The sequence below is a fragment of the Callorhinus ursinus genome, unplaced genomic scaffold (assembly GCF_003265705.2).
Source record: "Callorhinus ursinus isolate GAN/ISIS: 27379988/994484 unplaced genomic scaffold, GSC_fseal_2.0 scaffold4, whole genome shotgun sequence".
NCBI classification, from domain to species: domain Eukaryota; kingdom Metazoa; phylum Chordata; class Mammalia; order Carnivora; family Otariidae; genus Callorhinus; species Callorhinus ursinus.
In genome coordinates this window covers 50,350,382-50,377,317 of record NW_027397066.1, presented here as the reverse complement: position 1 = coordinate 50,377,317, position 26,936 = coordinate 50,350,382, and the positions used below count along the sequence as shown (strand labels likewise).

The 26,936-nt window shown below is 35.5% G+C and overlaps 1 long non-coding RNA gene across 2 annotated transcripts; it reads left to right on the top strand.

Annotated features, from left to right (window-relative positions):
* Positions 1-7: 7 nt before the first annotated feature.
* Positions 8-22,108, top strand: LOC112836088 (uncharacterized). Of its 2 annotated transcripts, none has more exons than XR_003211377.1 (5): positions 8-59; positions 4,121-4,224; positions 6,021-6,297; positions 21,670-21,783; positions 21,883-22,108. It is a non-coding gene; the product is annotated as an uncharacterized lncRNA (long non-coding RNA). The 2 variants fall into 2 exon arrangements; XR_003211378.1 differs by having other exon boundaries at positions 13-71.
* Positions 22,109-26,936: the final 4,828 nt, after the last annotated feature.

The window sequence follows — 26,936 nt, the reverse complement described above, 5'->3', positions numbered from 1 at the left end:
GACCTTCTGAAGATTCTTCAAAGGAGGATCCTCTGCTTCTGGACCACAGTGGACCATGGGTAACGGAAAGGGTACAAAGCTCATTAGTGGAAAGTGAAACCACAGATAAGGGGGGACTATGGTACCAACAAGACACTAATACTTTCATAACAAAGGCAGTACTAGGCATTGAGATGATAACTTGGACCATCCATCCAGCATGGCTGAAAACTGGTTCTGTAGATACTGAGAATAAACAAAATAGTGCAGTGGAAATTCTGGCAGTCCTTTAACTCAAGCAGGGCAGATTCTTGGGCAAGGCAGATGGAGCTAGCCCCTGGACAGTGGGGCCATCCTTAAGATGGGCAAGGTTGGGTGCAATCTCCCATAAATCCAAAGCTTTTTAAGCTTTATATAAACATCTCTGAGGAAGGATTTCTGGATGTGGTCATGTGACTATAATTTTCTTAAAATAGGCCAAATAGTCCTCACTACTAGTGTAGCAGTCAAGATGTTTTGTTGTTGCTGTTGTTTCTTTCCTAAAGAAGAATATAATATGATTTCTGCTACTATTCTGTAAACATTGCTCATGAAAAACCACATATGAAAAAACACATGCTCTGCTTATAATCACATATTTTCCATAATTGCTAATCACATATGAGCTAATTTATGTTATAGAAATACTGTATTAAAAAAGACGGGGAAAAAATTGAGACAGAGATAAAGACAGAATATATATATATTTGTATATACCTGATATATACTTGTATCACTAGATAGATGATAGATAGATAGATGATAGATAGATAGATAGATAGATAGATAGATAGATAGATATGTAAGGGTTCCTGCAAGGAACAGATGGAACAACAAAATTGGATAATTGAAGATAACATAATTAAAAGACTATTTTTAAATATGTAGGAAAATTTGGGGAAAGAATAAGGGAGGGGGCGGCAGTATGGCTACTAAGAGCTGTTACCCCCGAAACACTGAAAGAGAACAATATGCAAAAAAGACAACCCTACAGAATGGTGGCGTTTTCACAGAGGGAGAATACCAACCCTGGTACTTGCCAGGGAGGACGTAGTGAAATATATAACTCACATCACTCTTCCCACCCTGTTATCAACAGCCCGTAGCAGGCCAGTGAATGACTGAAGTGGTCCGTTTGCCTTATCCTCACAGGTTAGAGAGCTAAGTGTTGAAAGATGGAGAGGGCATCATACCTATTGAGAAAATATCTCGTGTGTGTGTGTGTGTGTGTGTTATAAAATTATTTAAGGGTTCAAATCAAAATTGTAGTAGTGATTACTATTGAATCTGAGAAAGAGGGCACACTTGTAAAAGAGGACTTTCAAATGTTGCTTTCCAAACGATGGTGTTACACAATTTAAATTTTTATGAGAAATTAAGTTTTTACAACCTTTTAGTATGAATATCCTTTTTAAAAACAATCCCGCATAGTGCTACTGAATAGTTTTACATATTCTCTGTGTTGAAGGTTAGAGTCCTTTAATTCATAAAATTAAAGAACAAGGCATGTTTATTCTAGAGTGTTTGGTAAAAAGCCTTTAAATAGGATATGGAAAGGTTTTATACACATGATCTAAATTGTGCTTTCCAATACTATCCCATTTTTTTTAAGAGGAACTTACTGTCTTTGTATGGTTTTAAAACTCTTTGCTTGAGTGAAAAGGAAATCTATAATTTTACTATTTATATTTTCAGGAGCATATGCACACTGAGGAAACTCTTTCAGTAGAAATGGAAGCTATAAAAATCTGGGTTACATCAAAGAATTACATTACTGACATCTGCCAGACACTGACTTTCCCAGCTCTCTGAAACAATTATTGTTCAAAGCATGTTATTTCCAGTAGTGACATCAACAAAGAAAAGAAAGCATCTTTTTGATAGAGTCTTAGTGTTTCATTACTTTTCCCAAAGCAAAAACAGTAATGCTACCTCACTATTATTCTGCAAACTTCTTTTTATCACATTATGACAAGTCCATTTGTTCTAAAGATGTTTACCCCGCAACCCAAAGAGACTTTTTTTCCCACCACATTATCAAATCATGCCAATTTTCAAACTATTTAATTTAAGGCTACTGCAGGAGACAGACATTTATATCCTGAAGAATGATAATTGTGTTTGTATATAGCTTATTCAACCTAATCCACAGGGGAAAAATTAACTTCCATGAAAATAAATTTTTATGGAACTATGTTACTTAATACACATCAGTAATTTTCAGCTTCATAAAACTCCTCAAGATGGTAATAGCGAGTACACTGTATTTCTTACTTTTGTTGTACTCCCAAGCTACACACTAGCACTAGGTAAAAAAGTAAATATAGGTTTAATAGTCATATATCATCTGCATGCAATAAACATGTAGTTAATTTAGACACTGAGACCATAATGCACTTATCAATCAACAACCACATTTTTCAATAAAAAATATAATGGACATCTTACTATACCCCAAAAAATTCAGACTAGAACAAAAGTAAGATGTAATTTCTAAACCAATATATTGGTTTGGTGAATTTTAAAATATTCATTAAATCTATTAGAGATGAAGGTTTTCAGAAAGAAGTACCTTAATTCATTTTGGTGAATATATTAACAGTTAAATATGAAATCATTTTATTATACTTTAAATTTGATTTGACCAGTATTTGAAAAAAAATCAAATAATGGTAATGAAAGCAAAACAGTTATTGTATTGCAATATAATAGGATAAAATAGGATTATTGTTAGCATTTTCTCATTATGCATGGTATTGAAGGTGTAATACTGTATGTGTATGCATACCCATGACACACACATACATGCACATTATTTATCTGAGATGTTACCAGATGTACTATACACTAACTCCTTTAATCAGAAAGACTGTGTATTTAACAAATAGCTCCAACATTTATGAAGCAAGGCTATTTTTTGTCTATTTGACTATTAAAGCTGTAAATTATGATTTATATACCTAAATTTATACTCTTAAATTGACTTCATATGATTTTCATATTAATATTAAAAATATCATCAATTATATTGATACATACATAAATAATGCAATCATTAGCTGCATTATTTACACTTGGTCAACAGTAAACTATTTTTATATAATATTGGATTTAATCTGCCAACTTTTTTCTTTTTTTTAGTACTTGAGAAGTTATATTCAAAAGTGAGAAGGGCCTTTTGCCTTCTTGAAAACATTGTGATATCAAATATAAAAATAAAAATGTATAATCTCTGATATGGAAAATGTTAAATAACATAGGTGTTGTGTACATTGATAGTCTGAAAAGAAACAGAAAGCACTCTGAACTAGATTATTTTTTCCCATAAGTCTTGTTTAATAGAGTTTGATATTTTGTCTATGGCTATAAGTCTATATCTCTATCTTATCTTGAACTAAATTTTAGTAATTTATATTTCCCAAGAAGACCGTCCCTTTTACCCAGGAATTGAAATGCATTAACATGGAATTGGTCAGTAATAAATATAATTAAGTACAACATAATTGTGGCTATTTGATTTTTGTTGTTGTTATATTGTTGTTTATTTTGTTTTGTATTTTTTGTATACTTAAATGTTTGTTTTTATAGCGGGCTTTGAGCTATTCTTTTTTCTATTTCTTTATCCGATTGTTTATTGCTTTTTATCTCAGTGACTTGTTTTGTTTTGTTTTTAGGAACTTGATCAGTATTATTTTTTCAACATTTAAGGATATTTTTCTTTTAATATTTATTCCTTCTCTCTGCTTTCCCTTCTTTTGGATGAACTATTATCCATTTCCTATCTTCTTACATAGAATGTTAATTCACTTTATTTTTTCAATTACCAATTAATGTGTTTATAACTATGAACTTTTCTTTAAGTGCAGCCTTAGTTTCCTTTTATGCCCCAAATTTTAACACATAGTACTCTAATGTCCATTCATTCCAAACTTCTTTTCAAAGAAGTCTTGAGTTTTGTTTTGTTTGTTTGTTTGTTTGTTTTGACTCATGGGTTTTTCAGAGGTTTTATTTAACTTTTAATCTTTGTTTCTTTGTTTTGAAGTCGTTTTCTGATATTCATTTCTAATTGTACCTGTGATTTTTAATTTTAATTGATGAATAGACTGAGAGAAAAATGCTGAAAATATCAACAAGGACTTGGTGACTTTGGAGATAATATCAAGCTGGTTAACATATATGTACTTGGAGTTCCAAAATAGGAGCAAGGTAATAATAACTTTGTTATGATGACAGAAAATAACTACACCTATCATGGTGAACACGGCATAATGTACAGAATTACAGAATTACTGTGTTGCACATCTGAAGATAATATAACATTGTATATCATAATATTTCAATAAAATAATAATAATAACAACTAATAATAATAAAAGGATATACGGTTCCTACCCCCATTGCACTTAGAGACAGATTGTTAGGTCTCAATTCTAATAATATCTGGTACATGTTAAGGCAGAGAAAATGTAGGATGTACAGCAGTTTCTAAAATTTTCATCTAATTAGAACATGAGGAGTTTGAGAAAACTTTCTAGAAGGGATATCTAAATTGAGAACTGAAGAATGAGTAGGCATTATCTAGGTAAACAAGTGATGGGAGGGAAAGTGTTCCAGGATGGAAACACAGGCTTGATGATTGAGAGACCAAACACAGCATAAGGTATTAGATGAATAGAATCAAGTTCCATACACTTGAAACATAGATTTTAGATGATGGAATTTGTCTAAAGAGCTTGGAGAGGAGGAGAGGTTCTAAAACTATGGTAAACACTCTTGAAAACATTGTGAAGGTAATTGGAAGTAATTAAAGTATTTTAAATAGGAGAATGTAACAGTGAGATTTTCATTTCATAATGGTAACTTTAACTACCTGTAGGTAAAAGACTAAGGGTAGGGGTAGAGAGAGGAGTGAAAGTGCTCTTCTAATAACTTAGGCAGAGGTGCTCTGGATTAGGGTAGGGCAATTGGGGATGGCATGAAGGGGATGAATTCAAGATCTATTTAAGACTCGTTGAATTTCTGGATATAAGTTGCGTAAAATAATGAAGGAGATACTTATGAGTAAAACTGTGTTTCCCTGCCAAAGTTCATACGTTGACATCCTAACCTCGCATGTCAGAATGTGACCTTACCTGAACATAAGGTTGTTGCAGATATAATTAGTTAAAATGAGATCATTAGGGTGGCCTCTAATCAAATATGACTGGAGTACTTATGAAGAGGAAATCTGGACACACAAACACACACACAGGGAGAACACCAAGTGACAGGGAAGGCAGTGATCAGAAGTAAGTCTTTGTTAAAAAAAAAAAAGAAGAAGAAAAAGATAGCAGCAGGGGAAGAATAAAGGGGGCGGAAACTGGAGGGGGAGACGAACCATGAGAGAGGATGGACTCTGAAAAACAAACTGAGGGTTCTAGAGGGGAGGGGGGTGGGGGGATGGGTTAGCCTGGTGATGGGTATTAAAGAGGGCACGTTCTGCGTGGAGCACTGAGTGTTATGCACAAACAATGAATCATGGAACACTACATCCAAAACTAAGGATGTAATGTATGGTGATTAACATAGTAAAAAAATAAAAATTAAAAAAAGAAGGCTTTTATAAGCCAAGTAATTACAAAGACAGTCAGTAAAGTACCAGAAGTCAGAACTATGAAACAGATGCTTACTCGCAGCTCCTCACAGAACCAACCCCGCTGACAGTTTGATCTCAGACTTCTAACCTCTAGAACCAAGACGGTAAATTCTGTTACTTATGCCACCCGTTTGTGATATTTGGTTATGGCAGCTTTAGCCAACTAAGACAGATATAGAAAGCTCAAAGATGACGACTATCTTTTTGGCTTGAGACATTCCATTAGTAATGGGGCCTTTCACTTAGAAGGAATATTAAAGGGTAAAGAAAATTTTGAAGGAGGATGTTGGTTTGTTTCGTGTTGAGTTTCATATGTCTGTAGACAAATCAGTTGCATATAACACTGTTGCTGTAATATGTATTACAGAATTATGAACATAAAAATGTATATTGAGTTCCTGGAAGTGGCTGAAGAGAATGTGCTGAATTAGAAGAGAAGAACATCCAGGACATATTCCTAACTCACAATGAAGGAGGTATTAGAGATGTAAAATAAAGGGAAACATTTTGTGAATTCTCGACAAAGATGGGGACTATAAAGGCAAAGTTATTAGAAAATTAAACATTGAGAAAATGCTATAGTCAAAGAAAAGTTGGGGAAAAAAAAACCCTGAAGCTTAATACAGAGCTTCAATAACAGTAAGGTAAGCATGTTTTTATTTATCTTTTTCTTTGTGACATAGGAAAAAAAACATAATTGTTGAAAATAGAGGGGAGCTATGGAGGCTTGGGATATTATGAATTTATAGATTTACCAGTCTATATGATTATATGTCTAAGATTTAGGCATATATTAGATAGCTCAATAGGCAAAATAATAGTACAACAGGACAAATAAACTAAGCATATTGAACAGAGACTTGTTACAGTTATGAAACATGGAATCTATATAGGCCAATATCAGTAAGAAAAGAGATCATAATAGGAAGAAATTATCAAGAGATTTAATAATATGAGATTTTTTTAAGTGGATGAAACCTAGTAACGTGGAAAACAAAACAAAAAAAAAAACCTGGAAATCAAAGAAGCAACAATTAGAGAATAGAATGACTGAATTAATATTTCCAGGTTGAAGAGATTCAAGTGAAGACAAGACCCATGTTTTTCCTAAGGGAATGAGGAAAAGGTTAAATTGAAGTGGATATAATTTATTTTAAAAGGAGGCCAAGGAACTGACACAACTGAATATTGAGTTTATCCACATTTATAGAACCACTTAGGATGATGGACAGACTTGAGGTGAATAGAAAGATTACAGTTTAAGTAGTAAGATAGTAAGAAATTAAAGTCAAGTAGTAGATAATAGTAAAATGAGGGAGGTGTTATATATGAACTGCCTAAGACATGAAACTTATTTTTTGTTTGTTTTACTCAAGGTGGAGGAGTAATGACTAAACATAGAAGAGACTTAGATTTCAGAAGAGATCAGAAAGTGAAAGCAATAATCAGGAAGAAATTGAGGTTTTTAAATTTGACATTAATAACAATGAAAGAAAGTTTCCAGGTGGCACAATGAAAAGCTTTGTAAATGGAATTAATGTGGAATTGAATTAGAGATGTGAATGAGGTTAATACAGGAGATAAATAAGATATTAAGGGTGAGAACTGTGGCAGTTAATAGCATCATTGTTAATGGGATTATGAGGCCTGATGAATTTAATTTGCTTTAAGATAATTAGTCACAACAGTCTTCTGGTAGATACTATATAGGAGAAGGATCAAACAAGCAAGTTCCTAAAATGGAATTCTGAAATGCACAAATCCTGTGTAGTTTAAACATGACTTCATTATTCTAATCATTCCCAGCACTGGATATGTGTTGCAATTATATCAGTATTCAGATAAATAGGACTTCTTCTTTCTTTCTTTCTGGTGTCAAATTTTATCTCTTTGATCTATCATTGCAGATTCTGTTGTTATCAGTGAGTAATGTATCCTATTGCTTTTTTCTTTTTTTATTTTCCTACGAATTGTTAATACACATCTTCTCTTGAAAGGCCTGGAAACTTATTGTTAAATGCAATTACTTCCTTTCGCATTTGATATTTTAATTGTGTTTTAGATAAGAACATTTTATAATCCAAATATATGGGATGCTTACATGAATATTATATTTAATTTGAGAAGATTGAATAAAGCATTTAAGAACATTATATTCTTGCAAAATGTCACACCATCCAGATATTGATATAACTCATTGAAATGCAAAAACGCTAAATAATTATGTCCTTGATTGAAACTAAGAATTGTCTGATTGCCACTTCAAAAAAAAAAAAAAATCTTTGAGTGGTGAACTACTTTAGTTAAAAACTAAACAAAACAAATAAAACCACTGTGGAAATGCAAGACATCTGGAAGTAAATGACATTTTTCTTTAAGTAGAATATAATGGGTTTAACAATTCATTGCTCTATCAGATAAATTATTCTTCTACATATTAAGAATTATATGAAATGTTATACAAGTGGAGATCTAAATATGATATTTCTTTCAGTAGTCCTTTCTTGGTCACTAATAGCTATTCATTCAACTACTGGCCTGATGAGGTTTGAAAAGAAAATTTAAATCACCCTTGATTTCTAAATCTTTCTCTCACATACACACACAGATGATATTTCAGAATTTTGAAAATTATAAAATATTCATAAACAGAAATAATCTATAAACCTAAATTCAAGAAAAACCCAAAGTTATATTTTGGTATAATTTCATAGAATTTATTATGTTATTATACATCAATAATAATTCATGGCTCTGTTTTATAATTTGTAAACTTTCCCTTTTTATTATGTTAACTGAAAATTAACATTTTTAGCTGTGTAGTAGTCCATTATTTGAATTTTCAGAAATACATGTAATCTTTCTGCTATTGGAATAAAGGGTATGTGCATGCTTTCAACTTTGTAGAAAAAAACTGTGATAAGCATACTTTATTCCTATTAAAATACAATGCTTGTTATTAAAGCAAAATGTGAATAAGAGGTTCAGAGCCAAATAATTCTACAAAGCCTATTATACAAACACAGCAGTCCAGTGCTCCACTTTTCTCCCTTTTGACCACTCTGCACAATCAACCACTTCCAAACCTGTTAGTTATGTTTCTGCCTTTTCTTCAGATTTTAACTAGAAATTTAAACAATATAATACTGTTCTTTCATTTAAAATATCTAAATATTTTTCCTATCATTCAGAGAGTAACTGTTGTAAAAAACTATCCCCAAATCTTAAGAGCTTAACAATTTTTTTTTCACTACATTGTCTAAAGAAGGATTTCACAAAAATGATTCTTGGAGCTCACTGTTGGTTGGCTAGACAAAGAGCCAACTGGGTTTGGACCCCTACTATTTTTCTTGTGGCAGAAACTGTACTCAAATTTAACTTCTCACACTTTGACACTTGTTAACTTTCTTTAGCAGAACAGGCAGCAACATCCACAATCTTCTGAGTCTTCCAGAAACTAAGCAGTTGGATAACCATAGTCAACTATCACTAAGAGCTGGTACCTTAACCCAGACAGCTTAGATACATCCAGTCTGTTTGTACCCCCAAACTGCCCTCTCTGTTAAGAAGGGAAAGCAAGGTGGGGAAGTCAGAGAACAGGCAAAGACCCTTCACTGGCCAAAAAAAGTAAGAGCTGCCAAACAATTCCATTTTCAGAAGACCTCTAAGGCTATGGCATACCTCTGTGTCAGAGTGTAAGAGACACATGTCTCCTTTTATGGGCCATTAGTTGGTAAATCACCACTATCACCAAAAGATCTATTTTTTTTTAATACTTAGCCTCCAAAGTTTTATGCATTTCACCTGTGGGTGATGAATAATCATACTCATGTATTATCTAAATCATGGAATCCTAGTTGAATAGACCTCCTGGCTGGTTCTCCAACAAAGTATGATTTCAAGCAAGAATTCAAAAGCTTTTGCTGGATTGTTTACAAGACTGGCTGATGAAGGAAGGAAGGGAGAGAAAGGCTTGTAACATGTGAAGTGTTTCCAGGGGCAAGGTCAGGAAATGTACTATATCACTTCAGACCATGTTCCAATACACGGAAATAGTCAAATGACTCTATTCTAGTTATAAAAGGACTATAAAACTGCCTGTTAGCTGTTTGCCAGAAAAATATATGTGTTTTTATTTATTTGAGAGAGAAAGCGCACACAAAGAAGGAGAGGAGCAGAGGAGGAGGGGAAGGGAGAGGGAGAGAATGTCAAGCAGACTCTGGTGAACCCGAAGCCTGACATGGGGCTTGATCTCACAATCCTGAGATTGTGACCTGAGCTGAAACCAAGAGTTGGTTGCTTAACTGACCAAGCCACCCAGGCGCCAGAAGGCACGAATTTTAATAAAGATCTAGCCAGCCTCTTTAGTCATGTTGCACTGCTACATTTCAAAAACTCCATTCACTATAACTAAGGGAATTCACTAGGTATCACACATCTTCTTTTGATTCACTCCCACTATCTTAACAGTGTTATTTTGTAAAAGTGTAGGTAGAAGCAATTTTTTTAGGGGTGACTGGGTGGCTCAGTCAGTTAAGCATTTGCCTTTGGCTCAGGTCATGACCTCAGGGTCCTGGGATCAAGCCCAGCATCAGACTCCCAGGGAGTCTCTTTGTCCCTCTCCCACAGCCCCTTACCCCTGCTCATGCTCACTCTCTCTCACTCTGCTCTCTCTCTCTCAAATAAATAAATAAAATCTTTTTAAAAAATAAAGTTTGCATTTTGGGGAAGGAGCAAGATGGCACAGGAGTAAGAGACCTGGATTTCATCTGGTCCCAGGAATTCAGCTGGATAGGGATCAAACCATTCTGAACACCTACGAACTCAAAAGATCGAAGAAAAGAATAGCAGCAAATCTCTGAACAGAAAAGAGACCACTTTGTGGAAGGTAGGACGTGCAGAGAAGTGAATCCAAGGCGATATTCCAGAGGATAGATGGTGGGGGAGGGGCCCCCGTCCACTGCTTCTGGCAACTGATAGAGCAGCAGAGCACAAAATTGGAACTTTTGGAGGTTGGCTCCACTGAAGGACATGGCTCGAGTGGCTAAGTGGGTGTGTGGAACCCGCGCTGGGACAGTGTGGTCTCAGGACCTTCAGGGTCACAGGAAGACTGGGGGTGCCTGAGTGCGCCAGAGCTCCCAGGTAACGGAGCGGGGAAGCCGGCTGCAGAGACGGAGCCGAGGCGCAGGCTCTCAGCTCGGGGTCGCCATAAACCATGATCTGCAGCACAGTCGGCCACTTCTCTTCCAGCAGGGACCCAACAAGCGGCAGATTCGGGGAGACTCCCCTTTCTCCCCCTCGAGGAGTGGCAAGGGAGTGCACCACAGGGATCTGCTGGGTTTGGAGACTCCACACGGGGTCGGGTGCCAGAGATAGAAATGCTCGGTCGCAGGCCGGGTGAGCACGGAGTGCGGCCGGAGACCAGGGAGACGGGAGTGACTGCTTTCCTCTGGGGGCTCATTGAGGACTGGGGTCCCCGAGTTCTCAGCTCCTCCAGGGCGGAGATTGGGAGGCCACCATTTTCACTCTCATCCTCCAAAGCTGTACGGAAAGCTTGCAGGGAACAAAAGCTCCCAAGAGCAAACCCAAGCAGATTACTTAGCCCGGACCGGCAAGGGAGGGCGCAATTCCGCCTCCGGCAAAGACATTTGAGAACCATGGCAACAGGCCCTTGCCCCAGAAGATCGCAAGAACAGGCAGCCAAGACCAAGTTTACCAATCAATGAGAATGGCAGAACTCCAGCGCTAGGGGAATACTGCACATAGAATTCATGGCTTTTTTCCCATGATTCCTTAGTCTTTCAAAGTCAATTTTTTTTTTGAATTTTTCTTTTTCCCTTTTTCAACCAACAACTTATCACCCCCTTTTTTTTAAAAATCTCTTTTATTTTTCATTTTTAGAGTCATATTCTATCCCTTCACAGTAGTTAAAATTATTTTTGGTATATATATATATATATATATATAGTTCTGTATTTAAAATGGTGGGATACAGTTTCTTCTAACAGATCAAAATATACCCTAAATCGCTTTATTCCAGTCTCCTACCTCACATTCTCTCCCTTTTTTTTAAGCCTCTGCTTTATTTTTTCAACCAACTTATTATCTTACAAATTCCTTTATAAAATCTTTAATAATTTTCATCTTTACAGGCATATTCTATCCCTTCATCGTATTAACCCTTATTTTTATACGTATATTAGTTTTTCTTTCTTTAAAATTTTGGGAGGCACGTTCTTCTAACAGAACAAAATACATCCAAAATCTAGTGTGTAGCACTGATCTAAGCACCAGCCTGATCATATTTGATCATATTATGTTTTTGTTTTGTTTTGCTTTGTTTTTGCTTTTATCTTTATCTTTTTCTTTTCAATTTTTTTTTCTCTTTTCGTTGTTTCCCTTGGCTTTCCCTCCGATTCAGGTCTTTTTGGGATTTGTTTAGTGTATATTTTCTGGGGACATTGTTACCCTGTTATCATTTTGTTCTCTCATTCATCTATTCTCCTCTGGACAAAATGACAAGACAGAAAAAATCACCTCAACAAAAAGAAAAAGAGGCAGTCCCGACTGCCAGGGACCTAATCAATACAGACATTAGTAAGATGTCGGAACTAGAGTTCAGAATGATGACTTTAAAGATACTAGCTGGGCTTGAAAAATGCATGGAAGTTATTAGAGAAAACCTTTCTGGAGAAATAAAAGAACTAAAATCTAGCCAAGTCGAAATCAAAAAGGCTATTAATGAGGTACAATCAAAAATGGAGGCTCTAACTGCTAGGATAAATGAGGAAGAAGAGAGAATTTGTGATAGAGAAGACCAAATGATGGAAAATAAAGAAGTTGAGAAGAAGAGAGATAAACAAGTACCGGATCATGAGGGCAGAGTTCAAGAATAGGTGATACCATAAGACAAAACATTAGAATAATTGGGATCCCAGAAGAAGAAGAGAGAGAGGGACAGAAGGTATATTGGAGCAAATCATAACAGAGAACTTCCCTAATCTGGGGAAGGAAACAGGCATCAAAATCCAGGAGGCACAGAGAACCTCCCTCAAAATCAATAAAAATAGGTCAACACCCCGATATCTAAGAGTAAAACTTAGGAGTCTCAGAGACAAAGAGAAAATCCTGAAAGCAGCTCGGGACAAGAGATCTGTAACCTACAATGGTAGAAACATTAGATTGGCCACAGACCTATCCACACAGAACTGGCAAGCCAGAAAGGACTGACATGATATCTTCAGAGCACTAAATGAGAAAAATATGCAGCCAAGAATACTATATCCAGCGAGGCTGTCATTGAGAAAAGAAGGAGAGAAAAAAAGTTTCCATGACAAACAAAAATTAAGGAATTTGCAAAGACAAAACCAGTCCTACATGAAATATTCAAAGGGATCCTCTAAGCAAAGAGAAGCCTCAAAAGTAACATAGACCAAAAAGGAACACAGACAATATATAGTAACAGTCACCTTACAGGCAATACAATGGCACTAAATTCATATCTTTCAATAGTTACCCTGAATGTAAATGGGCTAAATGCCCCAATCAAAAGACACAGGCTATCGGAGTGGAGAAAAAAAAAAAAGATCCATCAATATGCTGTCTGCAAGAGACTCATGTTAGACCCAAAGACACCCCCACATTGAAAGTGAGGGGGGTGGAAAACCATTTATCATGCTAATGGACACCAGAAGAAAGCTGGGGTGGCAATCCTTATATCAGACAAATTAGATTTCAAACCAAAGCCTGTAATAAGAGATGAGGAAGGACACTATATCCTACTTAAAGAGTGTATCCAACAAGAAGATCTAACAATTGTAAATATCTATGCCCCTAACATGGGAGCAGCCAATTATATAAGCCAATTAATAACAAAAGCAAAGAAACACACTGACAACAATACAATAATAGTTGGGGACTTTAACTCCACCCTCACTGAAATGGACAGATCATTTAAGCAAAAGATCCAAAAGGAAATAAAGACTTTTAATGACACACTGGACCAAATGGACTTCACAGATATATTCAGAACATTCCATCCCAAAGCAACAGAAAACACATTCTTCTCTAGTGCCCATGGAACATTCTCCAGAATAGATCACATCCTAGGTCACAAATCAGCTCTCAACTAGTACCAAAAGATTGGGATCATTCCCTGCATATTTTCAGACCACAGTGCCTTGAAAATAGAACTCAATCACAAGAGGACAGTCAGAAAGAACTCAAGTACATGGAGGCTAAAGAACATCCTACTAAAGAATGAATGGATCAACCAGGAAATTAAAGAAGAATTAAAAAAATTCATGGAAACAAATGAAAATGAAAACACAACTGTTCAAAATATTTGGGATACAGCCAAGGTGGTCCTAAGAGGAAAGTATATAGCAATACAAGCCTTTCTCAAGAAACAAGAAAGGTCTCAAATACACAACCTAACCCTACACCTAAAGGAGCTGGAGAAAGAACAGCAAACAAAGCCTAAACCCAGAAGGAGAAGAGGAATAATAAAGATCAGAGCAGAAATCAATGAAATAGAAACAAAAAGAATGGTAGAACACATCAACGAAACTAGGAGCTGGTTCTTTGAAAGAATTAACAAGATTGATAAACCCCTGGCCAGACTTATCAAAAAGAAAAGAGAAATGACCCAAATAAATAAAATCATGAATGAAAGAGGAGAGATAAAAACTAACACCAAAAAATACAAACAATTATAAGAACATATTGTAAGCAACTATATGCCAGCATATTAGATAATCTGGAAGAAATGGATGTATTTCTAGAGGTGTACCAACTACCAAAATTAAACCAGGAAGAAACAGAAAACCTGGACAGACTTATAACCACTAAGGAAATCGAAGTGATAATCAAAAATCTCCCAACAAACAAAAGGCCAGGGCCAGATGGCTTCTTTCAAAGAAGAATTAATACCTATTCCCCTGAAACTGTTCCAAAAAATCGAAATGGAAGGAAAACTTCCAAACTCATTTTATGAGGCCAGCATTACCTTATCTCCAAACCAAACAAAGACCCCAACAAAAAGGAGAATTACAGACCAATATCCTTGATGAACATGGATGCAAAAATTCTCACCAAAATACTAGCCAATAGGATACAACAGTACATTAAAAAGATTATTCTACACGACCAAGTGGGATTTATCCTTGGGCTGCAAGGTTGGTTCAACATCCACAAATCAAACAACGTGTTACAATACATTAATAAAAGAAAGAACAAGACCCATATGATCCTCTCAATAGATGCAGAAAAAGCATTTGACAAAGTACAGTATCCTTTCTTGATCAAAACTCTTCAGAGTATAGGGATAGAGGGTACATACCTCAATATCATAAAAGCCATCGATGAAAAACCTACAGCGAATATCATTCTCAATGGGGAAAAACGGAAAGCTTTCCCCCTAAGGTTCAGAACATGGCAGGGATGTCCACTATCACCACTGCTATTCAACATATTATTAGAAGTCCTAGGCACAGCAATCAGACAACAAAAAGAAATAAAAGGCATCCAGATCAGCAAAGAAGAAGTCAATCTCTCATTCTTTGCAGACAATATGAAACTTTATGTGGAAACCCCAAAAGACTCCACCCCAAGACTACCAGAACTCATGCAGGAATTCAGTAGAGTGGCAGGTTATAAAATCAATGCACAGAAATCAGTGGCATTCCTATACACCAACAAGACAGAAGAAAGAGAAATTAAGAAGTCGATCCCATTTACAATTGCACCCAAAACCATAAGATACCTAGGAATAAATCTAACCAAAGAGGCAAAGAATCTGTACTCAGAAAACTATAAAATACTCATGAAAGAAATTGAGGAAGACACAAAGAAATGGAAAAACATTCCATGTTCATGGATTGGAAGAACAATTATTGTGAAGATGTCAATGCTACCTAGAGCAATCTACTCATTGAATGCAATCCCTATCAAAATACCATCAACCTTTTTCAAAGAAATGGAACAAATAATCCTAAAATTTGTATGGAACCAGAAAAGACCTCGAATACCCAGAGGAATATTGAAAAAGAAAAGCAAAGCTGGCGGCATCACAATTCCGGACTTCAATCTCTATTAAAAACTGTCATCATCCAGACAGTATGGTACTGGCACAGAAACAGACACATAGATAATGGGACGGAATAGAAAGCCCAGAAATGGACCCTCAATTCTATGGTCAACTAATCTTTTACAAAACAGGAAAGAATGTCCAATGGAAAAAGACAGTCTCTTCCACAAATGGTGTTGGGAAAATTGGACAGCCACATGCAGATGAATAAAACTGGACCATTTCCCTACACCACACACAAAAATAGACTCAAAATGGTGAAAGACCTAAATGTGAGACAGGCGTCCATCAAAATCCTAAAGGAGAACACACGCATCAACCTCTTCAACCTCAGCCGCAGGAACTTCTTCCTAGACACATTGCCAAAGGCAAGGGAAGCAAGGGCAAAAATGAACTATTGGGACTTCATCAAAATATATAGCTTTTGCACAATGAAAGAAACAGTCAACAAAACCAAAAGATGACCGACAGAATAGGAGAAGATATTTGCAAGTGAGATATCAGATAAAGGCTAGTATCCAAAATCTATAAAGAACTTATGAAACTCAACATCCAAAGAACAAATGATCCAATCAAGAAATGGGCAGAAGACATGAACAGACATTTTTCCAAAGAAGATATCCAAATGGTCAACAGACACATGAAAAAGTGCTCAACATCGCTCAGCATCAGGGAAATCCAAATCAAAACCTCAATGAGATATTACCTCACACCAGTCAGAATGGGTAAAATTAACAAGTAAGGAAATGACAGATGTTGGCGGGGATGTGGAGAAAGCGGAACCCTCCTACACTGTTGGTGGAAATGTAAGCTGCTACAGCCACTCTGGAAAACTGTTTAGAGGTTCCTCAAAAAGTTGAAAATAGAGCTACCATATGATCCAGCAATTGCACTACTGGGTATTTACACCAAAGATACAAATGTAGGGATACGAAGGGGTACATGCACCCCGATGTTTATAGCAGCAATGCCTACAATAGCCAAACTATGGAAAGAGCCAAGATGTCCATCGATAGATAAATGGATAAAGAAGATGTGGTTTATACACACACACACACACACACACACACACACACACACACACTGGAATATTATGCAGCCATCAAAAGGAATGAAATCATTTGCAATGACGTGGATGGAACTGGAGGGTATTATGCTGAGCGAAATAAGTCAATCAGAGAAAGACACGTATCATATGACCTCACTGACATGAGGAATTCTTAATCTCAGGAAACAAACTGAGGGTTGCTGGAGGGGTGGGGGGTGGGAGGGATGGGGTGCCTGGGTGATAGACATTGGTTAGGGTATGCACTGTGAATTGTGTAAGACTGTTGAATCACAGACCTGTACCTCTGAAACAAATAATATATTATATGTTAAAAAAAAAAGAAGAAGAAGAAGATAGCAGGAGGCGAAGAATGAAGTGGGAGTGAATCAGAGGGGGAGACGAACCATGAGAGACTATGGACTTTTGAAAAACAAACTGAGGTTCTAAAGGCTGGGAGGATGGGTTAGCCTGGTGATGGGTATTAAGGAGGGCACATTCGGCATGGAACACTGGGTGTTATACGCAAACAATGATAAATGGAACACTACACCAAAAACTAATGATGTAATGTATGGTGATTAACATAACATAAAAAAAAAAAAAGAGTGAGGGCGCCTGGATGGCTCAGATGGTTAAGTGTCTGCCTTCGGCTCAGGTCATGATCCCAGGGTCCTGGGATCGAGTCCCGCATCGGGCTCCTTGCTCCTTGGGTGCCTGCTTCTCCCTCTGCCTCTCTCTGTCTCTCTCTGTCTCTCTCTGTCTCTCATGAATAAATAAAATCTTAAAAAAAGAGAGAGAAATGAGAAAAAAAATAACGTTTGCTTTTCCTCAAAATATTTTATCTTACACTTGATTGATATTTAGCTTAATAGGGACTTCTAGGATGAAATCATTTCATTTAGATGATTGAAAGCTTAACTTTCAGTGTTGGTATAGAAATTTCTGTGATCCTAGCTCCTCATTTTTTCTACATTATTTTTTTTTCTGGAAGCTTAAAACAGACAAAAATCTGGCATTATAATTGGATTCCAAATTAAATCACTGAATATAAATGTTCATCCATTTCTCTAATTATTTACATATGCTAAATTCCCACTTGTGGAATAACTTAGCAGAAATCTCATTAGCAATCTTGATACCTTATTGCTACATCATTTCTGAATGGGTATAACAATTTGTTATCCAAAGCTGGGGATATGAAGACCTCTACTCACCACCACTACTATAACATTGGGTAATATTGCTGTTTAAATATTTTCTCATTTTAATATTTTTAAGATGACATAATTTTCTTTTACTTTCTTATTGATGTCTTTGAATACCATTTATCCTGAACATTCTTTCATATTTTTATTATGTAGCTGTATTTCCATTTTGTTCATCGGCTATTAATGTATTTTTTTAATCTAGTAAGTTTGTATTAAACCTATTAATTTGTATATCTCTTTTTTCTTTCTTAAATATCAGATATTTGTAAATTTTGTGACATAGGTCTCCAATTTATTGTCTGCTTTTTAATTCTTGTATGCTATCTATTATGTACAAACATACCTTATTTTGTTTTCTCTTTTTTAAGACTTATTTATTTACTTTAGAGAGAGAGAGAAAAAGAGAGAGAGCATGTGAGCACAGGGAGGGGCAGAGGGAGAGGGAGAGAGCGAGACAGAGAGACTCTCAAGCAGACTCCCTGATGAGTGTGGAGCCTGACACGGGCCTTGATCTCAAAACCCTGAGATCATGACCTGAACCAAAATCAAGAGTCGGACATTTAACCAACTGAGCCATCCAGGCGCCCTGTATTTTATTTTGTTTTCTATTGAAGTTTCTTATTTCTGCATTATCTTATATATTAGATTTGGTGTTTCACTCCCCTTCTGTTTTGTTTCCTGCTTTTCATCGTCTCTTAAGGCTGACTTTTATCTTTGAGTGCTTGCTCCTGGGTGATCAATTAGAGTTACCTGCTAACTAAGCCACTGATTTAACTGATTTCTCTAGTCTGCTCTGTCAATTACTGACTATCCAAATACTTTGACTATGGGCTATTTAGATGGACTCTTAAAAAAAAAATGATACTGGGGAAAAAAAAAGGTTAAAGAATGTTTCTTTTTTTTTTATAAACACTTTTTGTTTCTTACATTGTGTTTTATGGGTGCCTATGGTGACTTCACTTGTTGAATGAACAAGGGTTCTGTATGATTCATTTTGTCTTTTGTCAATAGTTAAAATTCTTCTCAATTATTAGTGGTAATTCATGCAAGGACATTTGCATCACAGCTGGTACATAAGGACACTCAATAAATTATTGCTGCTATTACTACTTTTAACTAAATTATATGGTCACTTTTGACAATATCGTAATATGTATGTGATTTCAGGGTTGGTGAAGCATCATGGGTAGAATGAAAGATATTGGAGTCTGGGTCTTCAAGTCCTAGTTTTGGATGCTAGTTTTGTCACTTAATATGTGTAAACTTGAGTGAAAACTTGGGCCTTCCTTCCCTTATGTTTAAAGTGCAGATAGTAATGAATATCTCATAGTATTATTATTTAATTTTTTCATTCATTCATTCACCCATTAATTCACAGATATTTATTAAGAGTCTGCCATGTAGGTATAGAAGATAAAACAGTAACCAGGGCAAATAAGCCAAACCCTGCACTGCTAAAAGGCAACTCTGAGCTCCAAATATTTACCAAAAGAACAAGAATGGTTTTGTGGGAAACAAATAAAATAACGGATATACTTTGTTCCTAATAAGTGTGAAATAACTTTTATTTATTATTTTTGTTTAATGTAATCCAAATACCCCCTTAATAATCTTCATTTATATATGAACACATATGATCTCCCCTCAAGGATCCCCTTCTAGTGGTATAATTGGAATGAAAGGAATTAAAGGCTTTGTCCTATACATATACATATTCCCATATTCTGATCTTTTACTCCCACTGTCCTAATCATCAGTACTTATGATTCCTTGTTTATTCAAGATTAGCATCTTTTCTTTATAAAATAGTGCCATGACTACCACTATCCCTGCCTCTAAAGAAAAATGGTGACCACTAAAGCACAGACATAAATGCACTCCAATTATCCATAGCAATCCTAAGGCTGTTTTTCATGTTTGTAGTGATTAATCATGCTATAATGAAGGTATACAGAAAAGTAAAATAAATAAAATATAAAGAAATATAAGCAAATATGGCATGTTAAATGTATACAGCTTGTCACTTAGATAACTATATTAAAATTGTCTGTTGATAAGCTTGCTCTCTCTACCTTCTCTTGCCATCTACTGATTACAGGTTCATAAGATTGGGAAAGATGATATATTTTATTTGTATTTTTATCACATTACAGATAGTTAATCAATAAGTATTTAACAGAATTAAAAATCAACCTAAATGGGAACTGAAGTGTTTATCCAGTGATTCATCAGATGCTCTTAACAACCTATGAATCTTTCCTCAGACCCCCATAGTCATGCTCATGAGACATGTCACAATGTTCTCTACCATATCTCCTCCAGCCCAGAACATTCCCTGTATTCTTTGCTACCAGCGGTTGGCTTTTTATCCCACAGCTACCATTATTTAATTTCCCTATCTTCTTTTTTACTTAGGAAGTAAAGAGTTTGGTATAAATAGAGCTTTTTGTACCTGGTACTTCCCTTAAATATGATTCATTTATTCACAGGAAAGAACTATAGTATATAAGGAATACAAATATTTTAATATTTATCATTCATATCTGTTGAAAATCCAAGAGTAACTATTATCTGTCTAGAACAATTATCAGGTTTCAAGAAAGACATGACTTTGGAAAAAAAAAAGGCAACTGATCTGTTCCTTTTAGTACATATTTGGAATGTGTGTGTATGTGTAATATTGATAAATCATTTATCTTAAGTATTTTTAGACAAATGAACTCATCAAGCTAAAATCTTTGAAGCCATTCTTAAATCCTTTTCCTTTCACACTCTATATTCAATCCATTAGAGAATTCTGTTGCACCAATCATTAAAATATATCCTAAATCGGATACGTTCTCAGCATTTGCGCTCCTGCCAACCTCATACCTCACCTTGACTACTGCAGTGATCCTTCCGCTTCACTAGCTAGCATACAAAGCCTGTTAGCCACAGAGAAGCCAGGATGATCCTTTTAAATATAAATCCAATTTATTTACAACTCTCCCATCGTTAACAGTCTTAGCATGTGTTTTAGAGCCATATGGTGCTATAAAATATGTTATTGATTATTATTAAAATGAAGGATTTAGAAAGCCTTCAGATCAGCCTTATAGTTGCCAATGGTAAACTTTGCTCAAGATTGAAAAATACTGTAATAAAGGTAAAGCTTTTCTTTCTTCATTTAACCATAATGGAGGAAACTGGAGAGGATAATATGGGTACAAGAGCTTATAGTTGATACTCTTTGTATACTGTTAAGAAAAGAAAACAAAGCTAGCAAAAAGAACTGGTGTTACAAATCTAGTTGAAAGAGGAGAGGAGGTAAAAGAGACATACTCATTGATAAGATAAATAACTATGACAGGGATCAATTTCTTGCCTCTCAGCTGTGCTATTTCTCCTTTGCCCGCTGAACTAATGTTAAGCTTTAGCAGCAGCGCGCTTTGCCAGAAGAGATGCTGGAGGAGGAAGGGGCTTTGTCTTCCTGGTTCTGATGTGTCCCTCTTAGCCTATAGCTCCTGACTCTGCAGTTTAAGGCAGACAGCAACACTCAGCAACAAGCAGTTTTCCCTGCCATTCTTTTGGTATGGTTCACAGCAGATTCTAAGAAGTGGCACTGAGATAGGAAAACTGAAGGACTCTCTAACAATCTGCTTTTTGCTCCTTTTCTTGCTTCTATTCTTGCTAGGACCTGCACGCCCTCTTCACACATGCCTCATAATGCAAATAGTGTATGTCCTCCTTGTAAGAGACAAACAGTTAACGATTTCTTTAGAACAGATAACATCTAAGGAAGAACCAGGTAAGAATGACCGGATGAAACCTTCATATGTGCATTCCAGGCCACCAGTGCTAGACATCATTTTTTTTAAATTTTTTAAAATTTATTTTATTATGCTAGACATCTTGATGCCAAGACCCCTGGCTCTAAGGAATAACACCTGGGACCTCATCTTTGTTCTAACTGGTTCCTGGATGCCTGAGAGGACACGTATACCAGACCACAATCCTCAGTAAGAACCCCCAGACTCCAAGCAAAAATAAGGCTCTCTCCTTTCCTTTCCAAGTCTCCAGACACTCTGTACCTGCACTGTTTTCATACCATCAATAAACTCTGCTTTCGCTTCCTGCTGATTAACGTTTGATATCTATCTTATGTCCAGCCAGGGTCCCTCTTGACTTGTCCTGTCAAACCCCTCGGGGTCCCCGCACCCAGCCTGCTAGCATCAGCCCTTCCATTTGCATGGCTTTACCAGGCACCCCAGAAGATAGGTTCCCAGCAAGGAAGTTCCAGAGAGAGGATTTCCAGGAAGTTCCTCCATCACAGCACCAGCACAACTTTTGTGTCTTTCCATGAGTCATGGCCATGTCTTCTCCAAGGAGGTCTGGAACTCAACTCTGGGCTGTGAGTGAGGGCAAGTTAAGGAGGGAACACTACCCTGGGTGCTCTCTCAGCCATTGGGGATAGTGCATGTCCTAGTTCAGGCTGTTATAACAAAATAACACAGATTGGGTGTCTTAAAAAACAGAAATATATTTCTCACATTTCTGAAGTTTGGAAGTCAGAGATCAACAGTGACAACATGGTTAAGTTCTAGTAAGGGCTCTCTTCTGGGTTTCAGACCGCCAACTTTTCCTTGGATCCTCACATGACAGAGCAGAGAAGGGATTCAAGGTCTTTCCCTGACTCTTAATAAGGACACTAATCCCATTCATGAGGGCTTTACTTTCATGACCTCATGCAATCCTAATTACCTTCCAAAGTCCCCACCACACTTTAGGGTAAGGCTTCAACATATGAATTTTGAGGGGGACACATTCATCCATAACAAAGACTGTAACATGAGAGTCATATTCATAAACAGTGATAATATATGGAGCTTGCTTTAGATAGGACAATAATAGAACAACGAATAGCATGTTTTCCAACATGTATATGTGGTACTACTGTTAGAACATTCATTATTTCTTAGCTTCTAGTTCTATACAGTTTGCCTTTGATGCTGCACTTTCTGTTTGCACACAGCATGCACTCTTGGGGTTCACCTTGTCTTCAGTGTTTTCCCGGAATAGGCTGAGGTGGTAGAAAGACATTCAACTTTTCTCTCTTCTGATAAGCTGTATATCCCCTGTACCCTCTGTGATCCTCATTCATCAATGAACAGAGAGATCTGAAGCACTGCAGGATTCATTGCTGTGGTGTTGGAGCTGAGGAAGCATTATTTCCACAGAAAGGACCGCTTTACTAAGGAGTGCTACAGGAAAGAAAAACCAAGCCCCAAACTACTGAGAAACAGGGTTGCTGAGTAAACCACCTAATGAAAATATTTGTTTAAACTGAGAAAATTCCTTGTTTTTACTCAAAATTATATTTTTTTAAAAAGTCGAGACCTTAAATTTATTTACTGAGTGCTTAATATAAGCATTGTTCCATACGCTACACATTTTGGCCTTACATTACTTAAAAACTCTAGTATTTCTGATATTCTGGTATTAATTATCTAAGAAACTTCAAAAAAATTGATAGAGATTTATGTTATATTATGAAACATTGGACACCTTTTATTAATATAAAATAAAAATTTTTATGTATACTGGATATTTTGCTGCAACTGTATTACTAAAAAAATAGGAAAAATAAATAGATTACATGGTGATTTCAATTTATTCATTTATTCAACAACTATGGGCTGAAGGTTTAAAATATAACAGATACTATGTTAGTTTGCAAAAAAAAATGATAAGCAAAAGAGACAAGATTCATCTCATGCTCTTTTCAGTTTAGGAGGATGGGAGATATTAATCATAACAAAAAATAAAAATGAAAATGATCAGTGATCTGAGGAAGCTTGCAAAGTACTGTAACCACATTAATAGGCAACCTGACATTAGTAGATATTAACCTATTAATAGACAACCAGAACTATGAAAAACTTCCCTAAAGAGAGAAATGTTGCTTTTAAATATGAAAGCTATATAGGAATATTTGGGTCAAGAGGGATCTGAAGATGATGGACATGGTGAGTTTCAAGTACTGGGAAGAACACTTGGAAAACTCATCATGTTGAAATAAGTACAGACATTTAAGAATCTCAAATATTACTATTATTGGAACATAGAGAGATGGAACGGAGTGAATTAAGATGGGGCTGGAAAGATAAACACAGGTTAGGATGTACAAGAGTCTGACACCTGGAATGACCGTATTGAAAGCCCTTGTTAAGTATTTTGTTTTTGCTTTGTTTTGTTTTTCTTAAAGCAGTGAGAAGACAGTAAAAGGTTCTTAGCAAAAGAATAACATGATAGGGTCTGAGATTTTAAAAAGATCTTTAAGATTCTAATGTGAAAAAAATTGCTTTGAAGAGAAATTTTTAATATTGTAAGGGCACTTGAGGTAGGACATTATTTGCAGTAATCAATAACCTCATTCATTTTTATGTAATTGTAAAAATTAAAAATAAAGAGATGTGGAATTCATATTCATGCAGTTCGATTTCTGAAGAATGTTGGATATAGGAAGGAAAATATTGCAATACTGACCAAAACAGCAAAAACAGTGAACAAACCATCAGACTTTGAGAGCATTTAGTGACGAGTAGATGAGATTTGTTTTTAGGAATCAAAATTATAGCTACAAATTTATAAATCTACTTTCCATTAATAAAATACAAAGTTCTAATGATTTAATAAGGATATCATATTTATAAATCAACCTTATGATACTAAATTATGACTGGCATATACAGCCATAAGGGAAATTGTTTGATTAATTCATTTATTTAAAAAAAGTCTCAGGTGCCTGTGTGGTTCAGTTGGTTAAGCGACTACCTTTGGCTCAGGTCATGATCCTGGAGTCCAGGATCCAGTCCCACATCATGCTCCCTGCTCGGCGGGGAGTCTGCTTCTCCCTCTGACCCTTTTCCTTCTCATGCTCTCTATCTCTCATTCTCTCTCTCTCGAATAAATAAATAAAATCTTTAAAAAAAAAGTCCCATTTATCTTTAAATAAACATTTTTGTTAAATAACCCCTATAGTGAAAAATTAATCAAATGTGGAAATAAGTAGAAGTGTTTTAATCAGAAAAAAACAACTGATTTATAGGTTTTAACAGTAGGTTACAAAAATGGTATGCATATTAAAGTAAATAGAGTGACAAACTGTATTTTGGAAGGATTAAGTATTTTTAATTATGTAACAACATTCTGCTGTTAAAAGTGTATCTATCTACATATATATTTAATTACCAGCAGAAAAAAACTAATTGGAAAGCTTCAGTAGTTCATAACATGGTCATTCTAAAAAAATAAGAGATGAGAAAATGGGAAAAACTGATTTTTTAAGTGCATCATAACTTACCAACATTATAAGAAAGGCTTATGGAAAACATTCTACTGACTTGTTCTAAACAAAAAAGACATCTTTTAATCATAAAATATTTAAATAGCAATAGGCAAAAATCATCATTCTCCACAACCCATTCCTAAAATATATCTATCACACAGCAAGATCAGTGAGGGAGACAGCCTTGTCTGCTGCTAACTCATAACTACATGAACTGAAGATTTTGCACATGTTCAAAGAATTTAAAGGTAAGTTGGTGATTTCTAATAAAGTTTTTTGTGAAAAAAATTTTTGGCCAGCTGTGTAGTGTGTTTGATAATTTAACACAAAAATATAAGCATATTAAGCACATAACTAGGCAAACAGAAAACTTAATTACATTGTAAATGTAAATTAAGTACCAGAATATATTAGAATATATATGTTATAAAACTTGAAATTAGGAGTTGTTTTACGAGTTTTTCCTCCTTTTTTCCATTTCATATAAGTGCTCTCTGGGAAATAGCTAACAAAAATGTAGGGAACTTCTAGCTAAGGTTTACTATTCTGTGTAGAATGTCTATTGTCTCTACCCCCTCCTCAACCTTCTCATACTGAACAAGCATTTTTTTTTTCCTACCTGCTTAACCCATGCCATCCCCCCACCCCCAAATTCCTGACAGTTCCATCTCAAAAATACTTTCTGGATCTTCCTACTTTGTTCCATTTCTATTGATTCTTCTTCAATACAAGCTACCATACACTCTCACCTAGATTGCTACTAGAGTTCTCAATTTATTTATCTCTAATCCATTCTCCATACAGCATCCAGAAAAGATTTTTTTTTTATAAAGGTCTATTTAGATATAATACTACGGTGCACAAAACTAGTGGTAAAACTGCCATTTTGGTCAATATATAGAACATGCATAGCACTTCAAAGGATTCCCCTATACCACATTCTTATCAAACATCCCCTGTGATAAGCACTACTCTGACTTCTAGCACCATAAATGAATTTTGCTTATTCTTAAAATCTATATAAAAAGAATTATGTTGCATGTATATTTTTTGCATCTTTTGTCTTTTGCTCACTATTAGGTACATGAAGTCCATCAATATTGTTGTGTGTAGAGCTCTTTTTTCTTATTGTTACATAGTTTTCTAATAAATGTATCACAATTAATTTATCCATTCCATTGTAAAAAAAAAAAACATTTGGATGGTACACAGTTTGGGGCAAACTTGAATAAAGATGCTATGGTTGTTCTTCTGCAAGTTTATTAGTGGATGTTGTCACTCATTTTTGAAGCATCCATACCTAGGAGTGAAACTGCTATGTGGTAGGATAGGAATAATTTAAACTTTAGTGAATACCATCAAAAAGTTTTCCAAAATTGTTTTGCTCATTTATATTCCCACTAACAAAGAGAGTTCTTATTGCTCTTTACATTTACATTTAACATTATTAGACATATTTTGTGCATGACAGTGAGTGATTGGTACCTCACTGCAGTTTTAGTTACATACTCTAATAACTCTTGATGTTGAATACTTTTCCTATGCTTATTAACTATTTGTAAACATGTTTTTATGAAGTTTGACCACTTTTGTTGGATATTGTGTTCCTCTTG